A 13,556-nucleotide genomic window follows, 5' to 3' on the forward strand; every position below is an offset into this window, starting at 1 on the left:
ATATATATATATATCAAAGTAAACACATACATACACACATACATATATATACAAATATACATGTGTATATTCAAAAGAATATTCTTTAGAGGAAAATTCAGCGGACACCAGAACAATTAGGCGGGCAAGACAAATGAAAATTATATTAAAAAATCAGAATTACTCACAGACCGGCGGTTTCGTCTATTAACAAATGAATTACTTATATAATCCTATTGTCCGTAGACTCGTCAGTGCGATCGTTCCTCAGGTAATGTAATTTGTGAAACTAACCACCAGCTTTCCGTACAAAAACAGACACGTGTTTAGTTTCACCAATTACATTAGGGATAATTTCAAATCTCTTAGTTCGGGCGCGCTAAAATTCCGGAAGCGAAAATCTGCAGTAAATAATTTACTGCAGTTAATGCTGCCTATTAGAGAACATATTTATTTTATTTTAATATTTAAATAATGAGGGAGATAAATTTAATATTAGTTTAATTAATATTAATTTAAAATCAGTAGCCTAGCATACAAAAATCTGAAAAATCAGAAAAAATCTAATACATGTGTATATTCAAAGGGCAAGACCACTAGGTAGTCGGCCGTATGCTAGAAATAGATCATCAACGATCAAACTACAAAGAAAAGAATATTCTCTAGAGGAAAATTCAGCGGACACCAGAACAATTAGGCGAGCAAGACACACACACACATGTATATATATATATATAGGCACACCACACACACACACACACATATATATATATATATATATATATATATATATATATATATATATATATATATATATATATATATATATATATATATATACAGGGTGATTGGAAAGTAACTTTCTATTTTAAAATACTTGTAATTTATGTATTAACTATAATTTTTAGAAAAAACAAATATGTAAAGAGAGTGTATAGCATGGAATTTTATTTAAAATTTTATATAGGCACCAGCATTCACCACCAGCTTCTGAAACCGCCTGGGAACCACATCAACTGATTTCATCAGGAAGTCTTGTGGAATGAAAGATATAACTTCTCGTATTCTTCCTTCAAGTTCTTCCAAAGTCATTGGTTTGGTAGAGAAGACTTCCTCCTTTAACCAACCCCAAAGAAAACAGCCACAGGGTGTTAAATCAGGGCTTCTGGCCAGCCAGTCATGCGGACCTTGATGAATTGGAAGGACGACCACTTCAAGTATCAGCTACAAATCCTGTAATCATGAATTTTGCATGGCAATTCTTGATTATCTTTGCATCAACTTGAGCATGTCTTCCTCTAATGGTCCTCCGCCATTTTTGCACTTGAACAACTGATCTCTAAACTTCGTAATGTGCAGCTAGCTGGGCACGCTCCTGCACAGTAAAACATCCAGCCATGTTTGTAGGGCTTCTAAATTTCAAACAAAATAATCAATCTGAAAAAAAAACATGGTATCAATTCCCATACATTAAAGAACATACACAGCAAATTTGAGAAAAAATTATAGTTAATAAATAAATTATAAGCATTTTAAAATAGGGAGTTACTTTCCAATCACCCTGTATATATATATATATTATATATATATATATTATATATATATATATATTATATATATATATATATATATATAATAATACATATATATATATTATATATATATATATATATATATATATATAGAGAGAGAGAGAGAGAGAGAGAGAGGTAAGAGAGAGAGAGACAGAGAGCTTCAAAAACATCACAAAAATATCACAAAATATGTACGTATATCTGTTTATCACAGCAAAATTTGGGAATTTCTGTTCAAATTTGTGTTTTTGAATAATTAAATTAGCATTAAATACATTTTCTGCATATTTGAGGTTTATTAATGTTTTCTTAGTTATTAAATTACTTAATGTCACCGTTGTAACTGTAATGGAGGATAAGAGAAATGCATTGGCGGTGATGATGCTAAGGATGGTTGTGATGGTGGTCATGATACTGGTGGTGGAGGCGCTGGTGGTGGTGGGGCGGTGGTGGTGGTGGTGGGGCGGTGGTGGTGGTGGGGCGGTGGTGGTGGTGGGGCGGTGGTGGTGGTGGTGTTAAGGGTTGTATTGCACCATAATAGCTCGGTACAATAATTTTATTTTTTCTATTTTCATTTTATTTTATTTAATTTTTTTTCTCGGAAGGGTGAGGTATTTAAACATTTTAAGAACTAAGCAGGACCCAGCTGCTGATTGGAATAGTAATTTTGCTCTTTGTGCTTCGATTGGTACAACTTTTCGGTCTGGTGGCCACACTTGGAACCGATAGGTTTACATATATCTTGGGGAGGAAAAAAATTTCACAACAATGAACGTTATCTCTTCGGTTGAAGAGGAAAATGAAAATAAATATAAATTAAATAAATGATAAATAAAATTGGATTTATTTCGATGGTTTTTGTTTGTTTCTTTCCGTTTATTGTCATTTTGTTTTGTTAAGTTTTTAATAAATCTCCATTAGGATTAAGGGGTGCAAACCTCGGTTCTTTTCAGGTCCATCGAATCAAGTGGCAGGAAACTATACTGACCACAGTGGGGAGTGGTACTTATTTTATCGACCCGAAAAATTGACCTCGGTGGAGTTTGAACTCGGAACGTAAAGAACCAGAAGAAGCGTCGCTAAGCATTTTGTCTGGTTCTTCCAGCTCACCGTCTTCACGATAACAATATTAAGGGTTTCAGATTTCTGCTCAAGGTCAACAGTTTCGTGGGAGGGAATAAACGATTAAATCGATCTGGAGGAATTTGAACTCAGAACATGAAGACAGACAAAATGCCGCTAAGCATTTTACCCGGCGTGATAACGATTCTGCCAACCGGCCTCCTTGACAACAACAACAGCAGCAACAACAACAGCGGCAGCAACAGCAACAGCAACAAAAGTAACAGCAACAACAACAGCAGCAGCAACAGTGGAGGCGTAATGGCCCAGTGGTTAGGGCAGCGGAATCGCGGTCGTAAGAACGCGGTTTCGTTTCCCAGTCCCGGCATTGTGAGTGTTTATTGAGCAAATACACCTAAGCTCCACGAGGGTTCGACGGCGGGTGGTGGTGAACCCCGCTGTACTCTTTCACCATAACTTTTTCTCCCTCTTTCTTCCTACTTCTGCCACAAAGCAGAGGAGCCATGGAGCTCTTTCTCTTTCTTTCTCTCTTTTACTTGTTTCAGTCATTTGACTGCGGCCATGCTGGAGCACCGCCTTTAGTCGAGCAAATCGACCCCGGGACTTATTCTTTATAAGCCCAGTACTTATTCTATCGGTCTCTTTTTTGCCGAACCGCTAAGTAACGGGGACGTAAACACACCAGCATCGGTTGTCAAGCAATGCTAGGGGGACAAACACAGACACACAAACACACACACATATATATATATACATATATACGACAGGCTTCTTTCAGTTTCCGTCTACCAAATCCACTCACAAGGCATTGGTCGGCCCGGGGCTATAGCAGAAGACACTCGCCCAAGATGCCACGCAGTGTGACTGAACCCGGAACCATGTGGTTGGTTAGCAAGCTACTTACCACACAGCCACTCCTGCGCCTATGGTGTGGTAAACTTTCAGACCCTAGTCTAGATTGCCAATCCTCTGTACTCCAGGATGGTTCAGCTCTCCACTCGTTAAAAGCCACCGTTTACGGAATGAGGATAACAACGTAGCTTTCGCGCCCGTGCAACTGCCAGTCTATCGCGTGTGGTGGGTGGACCTTCAAGTTGCCACACGCATCCTTAGTAGCTCAGAGTAGGCTCGAATTAGAAATTATTCTTTGTGGCTAATGGCGTGAGTCCTCATTGGAAGAAAAAGAAGAAGAAGAAGAAGAAGAAGAAGAAGAAGAAGAAGAAGAAGAAGAAGGAGGAGGAGGAGGAGGAGGAGGAGGAGGCAACAGCAACAACAGCAATAATAATATTAATCTTTTCTACTATAGACCCGAAATTTGGGGAAGGAGACAAGTCGATTATATCGACCCAAGTGCGTAAATGGTACTTTATTTTTTGACACCGAAAGGATGAAAGGCAAAGCCGACCTCGGCGGAATTTGAACTCAGAACGTAGCGACAGACTAAATACCTACTTTTTTACTACCTACAAGGGGCTAAACAGTGAGGACAAACAAGGATAGACAAACAGATTAAGTCGATTATATCAATCCCAGTGTGTCCCTGGTACTTATTTAATCGACCCCGAAAGGATGAAAGGCAAAGTCGACCTCGGCGGAATTTGAACTCAGAACGTAACTGCAGGCTAAATACCGCTAAACATTTCCCTGGACGTGCTAACGATTCTGCCAGCGCACAGTCTTATTAATAATCCTTTCTGCACAAGGCTTAACATTTTAGGGGAGGGTGGGGCAGTCGATTATTCACCTAGTACTTAATTTATCAACTCCGAAAGGACAAAAAGCAAAGTCGACCTTGGCGTTTTTGAACTCAGAATGTAGCGACGAGCGAAATACCGCTAACCATTTCGTCCAGCCTGCCGCCTTGTTAATAATGATAATAATAATAATGATTTCAATTATTTGCCACAAGGGCGAAGGATGGAGGGACAATACAAAGACAGAGACAAAGTGTGGGAGTTTACATATAATGAAAGGGAAAGGAAATATACAAGTTATACAAATGTTAGAAATATAGCGGGGAGACATGCAGCCCTCCTGATACAGGATGACCTTTAGGGATAATCGAGGAACTTCATTGTTCGAGATTTCCCTGAACACCAAGAGCAAGTGACCTTTCAATAAACTCACACGAGTTTCAACCCTCAATTTCCTTTCCAATATATCTGTCCTCATGCTTTTCAGCCTTGTCCATCAAACAACCGCTTTTGGTATAACCACCAGGCAAAGGAAAACTGTGTTGCCTGTCCGACTGAAGGAGGGTTGTAGAGCAATCATCACTATGACAGCAGCTCTTCGTGACAGCAGCTCTTCGTGACAGCAGCTCTTCGTGACAGCAGCTCTTCGTGACAGCAGCTCTTCGATATAGCCCCACAAGTCAGCAATGCCCGGACACTGAACGAGTGCGTACAGAACAGCTTCGTCACTCTGCGCACACCTCGGACAAGTCCGTCTGACAGCACATCCATGCGTAAGAAATGGAATGCGTCCCTTCGACAGTACGCGCCCAGTTTGGTAAACAGGGGTAAGGCACGACGATCAGGCGATAATATATGACGGAAGTGATGTAAGCATTCGCAACCTTTGCCCGACCTTTCAGGGATAGCTTTCTCTCAGCCCATTTCTGGGTGTGATTGGCCACCTTCCCCGTCACTTCGTCCCAGTTCGTCGCCACCTGGAGATCTGGACCGAACCAAGCTACAAGCAATTTGATCCAACGTCCCACGAGGTTATTGAATGGCGTGGATCTGCCTCTCCAGGTGCCGATCTACAGGTTAGCAGAATTTTCATAGTTAATTTTTGCCCCTGTCATCGCCTCGCATTCTTTTAGAGCAGTTCCAACCAGGTCTATATGCTTGTTGTTTGACATGGTTTTCCCTCGTCCTAGTTTGCGCGGGATGCTTCTTAATCCTCCAATTTCTGCAGTATTGGCTCAAGAGCCAGTACAAGCAAAAGAGAGGAGAGGCGACGCACTTGACAGACCGAACGCATGATGTTGAATGGTTCCGATTGGCAACCATTCGCCCGAACTACCGAGAGAATGTAGCTGTATGTTGCAGCGATCCAATCACGAAAAACGGGACCGAAACCGTCCGCCGTGAGAACGGCCACCAAGTATTGATGATCGACACATTCGAAAGCTTAGATAAATTTTGCTTCTATTTATAAAGAAACCACTGGTGTCGCAAATAGCCAGGGAGTTTCTACTGATGTCTTGCAAAGAGACCAGACACCGATACCAAACCAAAAAAAAAAAGATCGAGAGCGAGAAAAAGCCGAGACGAAACCAGACAGTGACTAAAAGAGAGAGAAAAGATCAGGATCAGACCAAGAATGAACTGGACTTATTCTATCGACCAGGAGAGAGATGAAAGACAAAGTCGACCTCGGCAGAATTTGAACTCAGAACCTAAAGACGGACAAAATGCCGCTAAGGATTTTATCCGGCATGTCAACGATTCTGCTAGGTCGCCATCTTCCAAACTATTACAATATTACCATGCAAATATTGAAAGCTAAATTTGATACTATTTGGTGAGCCCCTAATCACTTTTTTCTTTGGAAAGTAAGTTCTCACTGCGGAGAATTGAGTATCCTGGTTTGAAAGAGAGAAATATAGATATATGCCCTGCATAATTACCTTTCAAATGAGAGCGCATGACAGTAAATTTTGTTTTAATTATTCATACTTTCATATTATTATAGAAAAAAAAAGGTTGGGTGGTTGTTCTCGTCTTTATAACATTTTTCTAATGAGTAATAATGGGTAAACGGTGTGACATTGAGGTTTATTTGCGAAGTTAATAATAAAGCGTCGGCAGCTTTCTTGCAATTTTTTCTACATTATCATTGTTACACACCTTTTGTTAATCCTGCATAACGTATAATCTGGTACGTATCAGGAACCAAATGTATCGGATAATTGATTGTGTACCTGTAACTATGTGTGTATGTGTGTGTATGCATTTGCCCTCCACAACAAGCACACACACACACACATACACACATAGCTATTGTATTCTTAATTACAATAGCGACAACTTGGATTTCTTCCATGTTTTTGCTCTACTAGAGTATTTGAGTAAAATTGTATTAACGTGTCCGACTGATTAAAATTCTATTTATTTATTTGTGCAGCTGAGGATAGCCCTGTATTTAAATTGATGTAATGATTGGATTGTTCAATTAAATGGAGCCGCTTGAAACGGTCGTACTGCATCCCTTTTTGATATCTTGTTGCCTATTTTGATTATTTATATATATATATATATATATATATATATATATATATATATATATATATACGATGGACTTGTTTCAGTTTCCGTCTACCAATTCCACTAACAAGACTTTGTTAGTCAGCCCGAGACTATAGTAGAAGACACTTGCCCAAGGAGCCACTGCAGCACTATTTTCTGCTTGAGCAGTAGAACCATAATTCTGAGAAACTTTCAAGGCTATTTCCAAGGCCTGCGTTTATTCCACGATTCAAACCTAAGCTAGAATTTTGCTTCCTTGTTATCTGGTTCATATAGGAGTAGAAGAAATTCCAGATGCGCAAGAGAGGCTAAAATAATCAAGGCGGTGCTCCAGTATGGCCGCAGTCAAAATGACTGAAAAAATTTAAAGAATAAAAGAAAATTTAGAAAATTACTGTTTTATAATCTCACAGCGAAAGATATTCAGCAACAGTACTTTGGAGTAAAGATTGCTTGCCAACATAACATGGCAGTCCTGATTTAGGACGAATGTTGCTGTTATTTTAGCCCCAGGAGACATCGTCTCCAGCTGGCTTACATTTTCGAACAAGGGAATCTAGCACTCCAACTCAGCTCAAAACAATATCGCGATTTCCGGGTTATTTCCCTTCATCGGCATAATAATTGTTCGGTCAGAGGTGGCGCTGCCAAATTCCCGTTCGAAATATATAGTTTTCAAAGTGACAACTAGTCACTAATCTATAAATTAGAAATTAGAAAGTCACTATATATATAAATTACATGCGTCCTAAATCAGGACTACCATGCTATGTTGGCAAACAACCTTTACTCTAAAAGAACATTTGTCACTGTATATGTCAGCCTAATACTTCTAAATTTACCGTTAAGCTGACATGCTCAAGAGATCTTTGGTGTTTATTCAGCAAGAAACTCCATAGTCGATTGTTTAGAAAACGACTTCAATGGTTAGTTGAAGGAAAGTTTTAAAATAATTAAAGTGTCATCATAGGTAGTGCATACACGTGAGGAATCGCTGTCTTCTTTGAATGTATTAATTCAGTCAACTGTTAAAATCCAACAAGACAAGCGGCCAGTGTTTAAAGAGATCCGGGAGATATAAATATATTGCTATGAATACGCTGTAAAGTAACCAGCTTTCTTTCTTTTGAGATAGATCGTCATTTCACCAAAAACTTTCGATAACAAAACAAAGAAAAACAAATACAAAAAAAGATCAAAACGGGGAGCGGACCCCCATGAACAATATTTAAAAGATTACACAATGCAGTATGGTTATTATCACTCCCAACTTACTATGGAAGCTGTTTTGATCGTCAAACTAGTCATGACATTGTCACGTGATCAAGCTTTTTTGTTACATTTCTTTATGAGCTACGTGTTCGGTCAACAGTTACACTTCAGTGAATTCACATAACTAAAATTATATCACGGAACCGGATCAGGATATGCCACCTCATTTGCTTCGAAATACATACATACATGCATACATACATACATACATACATACAAAGGTTAATATCCCTTCGGTCATGAATGACTATGGGATTGCACCTAGAAAGTTTCCCTCCGAGGCACAAGTCGGGTAAGGTTATTTATAGAAAACCAGCGGTCGCCCATGCATAGCAACCTCTCCATACCACCAAGAGATAAGAGCACAAGGACATAACCCCCGGTGACGTCACAACTCATTCCTACATTTCAGTGAATTGGAACAACGTGAAATAAAATGTCATGCTCAAGAACACAACACAAAACCTGGTCCAGGGACCGAACTCACTACCTCATGATATATCTATATATGTGTGTGTGTGTGTGTGTGTGTGTGTAACCACGTGTGTATCGTTGGCGATTTTCTTCCTCCGTCTTTCCTTCTGTTGGACTTTCTTCTATTTCTGAAGAAGAGCTTTGCTCGAAACTTAGATTCCCCTTTTTTTCCTTTCCTGAGCGTCTGATAATTCAGTACTTGTACAACGTCTTCACGTTGTTGTTTTTTCTTGTCTGTCCTCCTTTGTTTGGATTCACTATACACACACACACACACACACACACACACACACACACACATATATATATATATATATATATATATATATATATATATATATATATATATATATAGGTGAGAGACTTGGTATGTGAAAACACGTAGTTGGATGTATAAAAGACAAAATAGAGTGAAAAAAACCACCACCATTTGTGAACCGCCCAAAACTATACAGGGAACAAGCTGACAACTAACGCATTTATCAAACAGATTCCACCAAATCTAAAGATCACCCAGGAACAGAACGCACTATCCCATAACAACACTAGGATAAAAAGCACACCGCAAACCAGTCACTACTACCCCATGACCCAAAATTACTGGTCCCCACCGAACACAAGAAAGGCACAAAATAACACTAGGTCAAGAAACATCCCGCATACAAGAAATTCCAAACAAATATATACCGCATATGGAAATGTTACCCACATCACTAACCAAAACACCCATAGACACCTACACACATATAACAATCTGAGGCAACAATACCACCATTCTCCCGAACCAATCACATATAACCTCACAGACAGCTCATGCAAACAAAACTGCAACCAACATGTTTTAGTCCCAGACCAGAGACACCAGCACACGGGTTGGAACCTGATGATCAGGAAAAATCGAAGATAATTAACCTCTCAACTAAACCTCTTTCAAGCACAAAAAAAAGCATCCTCTCAAAAGAGTTAAAATTCACCCCAACTCCACGCAGAGCCAACCAAAATGAAGTGAAGGACAGTGTAAAAGAATTCTGTACAAAATTAAAACTCACAGAAGCATTAACTAACTATGATACAATACTGAAGATGACTCACTAGTCAAAACCAAAAGTGAACAAATCACCAACAAAAGAAGAAATAAAAATTTTGATGAATTCTGCAACCACATTGAGAATTTTCCCTACCACACCGTGAATAAACAGACAGTTAACTCAAACTTTAGCACTCCACAATAGAAGGAACAGAACTTCAAAATAATGAAGATATAACGATTAAAGAAGCAGATAAAGGAAGTGCAGTGGTAATAATGGACACATTATACTATAGAGATCTAGTAATCTCCATGCTGAATGCCAGTCAACATTACGAAAAAATCATAAACTACACTCCACGAAAAATAATGAAAACCCTGTCCTCACTAATTAAAACCTATGGAAAAGAACTGATAATCGAAGAAATTGACAATTTAACAAGCCTTAAATGCACACCTAGCCTCTTCTCTGGTCTGCCAAAAATCCACAAAAGCCAGATTATAAATGAAACCATAAAAATCACCAAAGACGTACATACATACACCAAACCCAGGGGTCCTAAAATTACGACCCATTATAGCTTGTCCAGCCTGTTAAACACACAGGCTAAGTCTATTTATGGACATCTTCCTGAAACCCTTCCTTAAACACATCAATAGCTATATCAAACTCCTGAAATTCAAAGCATGCAATTCACAATGGAATACAATCAAAAGGAGCTTCCATTCCTAGATATACTAATTAAAAAGATAGACCTAAAAATAGATACAGACATAGTTTACAAAACCATAGACGCCAAACAATACTATTTAATTCATGCCACCCAAGATACACCCAAAACAAACACCACTTTCAACCTTGCAAGGATATACACAATAGTGTCAGAAAAAAATACCTGAGACTTTAGACTGCAAGAACTCAAAAACACCCTGATTGGCACTACCCAGTTCAACTCATAGAGGATGGAATCAGACGTGCAACACAAATCGACATAGAAACCTTAAGAAAAGTTCAACACAGCAACACACCTTCTCCGAAAATACTGCCGTGCATATCCACATACAACCCCAGAAACAAAAGAGCCGTCACTATCATCACCCCAAATTTATCAATGCTTCATAAGGACCCCAAATTAAAGGAAATTTTACACACACATAAAATCATTAAAAGCCACAAACAACTGAAATCACTAAAAGGCAAAATTATTTTCTAAAGTAACGGATGCAAAAGTGAAAAAATGTGGTAGACCAAATTGTACATGCCCAAACCTTCTAGAAGGATCAGAATTCCTTTCCAAAGAGGGACGAAAATTTAAAATCAAATCTGACTTTACTTGTGCCTCAGAAAACCTGATTTATGTTATAAGATGCTCGAACTGCCACCAAAACTACATAGGGACCACAGAATTATCGCTCAGAGGCAGATGCACTCTGCACCGACAGCAGATTGCATTCCCAGAATGCAGAATGATACCCTTTAGTGAACACATTGAGAAATGCGCGAAGCAACTGCTACCACAATTTGAAATCTTTCCGTTTTATCAATGTGCCATAGGAACACCAACACAAGTTAGATTAAATAAGGGAACCTACTTCATTGAAAAATATAAGCCAAAACTTAACCATTACTAGCATTTTTAAATAAGGAAACTTACCTCATTGAAAAATATATAAAGCAAAACCTAACCACCTCTAACATCCTATTCTTTCTAAACCAAATCATGTTAAATTAATAAAACCTAGTCATTTCCAACATTTTTGATTATCTCCCTTATACCGAAAAATCTCTGATTACCTTCCCCTGTCTGGAACTCTCATACTTCACATCACAGCGAAGAGATGACACAATATCAGTAAAGATATTTGAGAAATTTGAAGAGAAAATACGAAACCGGTTATTTCTCCAAAAGCAATGTTACTATACGCAAAATTTTATAACAGTTTTCTAACATAACGATTTAAATATATTCTTTAATTATATAAGAGTCATCTGTAGTTTTTGCATTCTATTTTGTCTTTTATATATATATATATATATATATATATATATATATATATATATATATATATATATATATATATATATATATATATATATATATATATATATATATATAGTTGGAATTTGGAAAAAAACAAAAGACGAAGACAGGTGTATAAACAACAAGCACGTGTATTAGTTTGACGTTCGGGAAAGTGAAGAAGTATTTTACATTTCGAGCCTACGCTCTTCAACAGAAAGGAACACGAGAAAATAAACAGAGAGAGAATAAAAAAAGCTTTAGCGGCTTGCCCGCTAACTCCAAAAGTTTTTATATTCTCTCTGTTTATTTGCTCGTGTTCTTTTCTGTTAAAGAGCGTAGGCTCGAAAAGTAAAAGACTTTCTCACCTTCCCGGGCGTCAAACTAATACACCTTCTTGTTGCTTATGCACTTGTCTTCGTCTTTTGTTTTTCTGTAAATTTCAACTATATATATATATATATATATATATTACTTTATATATATATTACTTTATTGCCCACAAGGGGCTAAACATAGAGGGGACAAACAAGGACAGACAAAGGGATTAAGTCGATTACATCGACTCCAGTGCGTCACTGGTACTTAATATATCGACCCCGAAAGGATGAAAGGCAAAGTCGACCCCGGCGGAATTTGAACTCAGAACGTAACGGCAGACGAAATACCGTTACGCATTTCGCCCGGCGTGCTAACGTTTTTGCCAGCTCGCCGCCTGTATATGTATGTATGTATGTATGTATGTATGTATGTATGTATGTATGTATGTATGTATGCATGTACGCATGTACGTATGTATGTATGTATGTATGTATGTATGTATGTATGTATGTATGTATGTATGTATGTATGTATGTATGTAAATAAGATTCAGTTGAATTAGGTACTTAAATTGCGGCTCCTCGTTAGGTCGGAATAACATACACAACAATATTATGTAAATATCAAATTTGGTACGTAAGTCCCGGCCGAATCACAAACTACCTTGATAATTTAGTAGGTTGGCGTGACCACAAATAAGTTTCTTACCACTGGCCAGTACACATCAAGCAACTCCTTAATAAATAAACCTAATGGAGCCGCACACCCCTCTCTTGTTAGAAGTAAAGACAAGTGGGTCACTGGGGTCAATAATTCCTTCCCCCTCCTAAAAACTCTACTTAGCTCTAAATTTCTGTTATGATCAAATATACACTTTTCTGGTAAATCCATTCTGTCAACTGAAATAATAGCTGAATCACTGTAAATGTTTTCGCTCCGTGGATTTTAAACTATGTTAAATCATTTCGAATGTCCTTTCATATATTTTATAAATGAATAAATGAATATGTGTATGTATTTGATCTTTGTGTGTGTATCTTAGTAATGTTCCTTTAGTTCCTGCTCGCATTGCCTCCGCTCAAATTAAGAAGTGGAATATAGCTCATTTGGAGCACTACAACTCCAGTCTGTATTATATTTTGAAAATTGTTATTATTAGCTATCTCAAGATATAACTGTGTATTTTGCATTTTATATATAATATATATATATATATATATATATATATATATATATATATATATAAAATGCAAAATACACAGTTATATCTTGAGATAGCTAATAATAACAATATATATATATATATATATATATATATATATATATATATATAATGAGGGTAGAAATTGATAATAATCAATTAACATTAATTTAAACCAGTCTAGCATATCAAAAAAAAAATCCAAAGATTTAAAAATTATATTGCATTTAATAAGAGGAATGATCACTAAAGTGGATTCCTATACGCTAGAGATAGACGTCAAATCGCCTTACCACAAATGTCTAAAACGTATATTACTATATTCAAAATATAGAATTATAGAAATAT

This window comes from Octopus sinensis, linkage group LG14 (assembly GCF_006345805.1).
Source record: "Octopus sinensis linkage group LG14, ASM634580v1, whole genome shotgun sequence".
Classification (NCBI taxonomy): domain Eukaryota; kingdom Metazoa; phylum Mollusca; class Cephalopoda; order Octopoda; family Octopodidae; genus Octopus; species Octopus sinensis.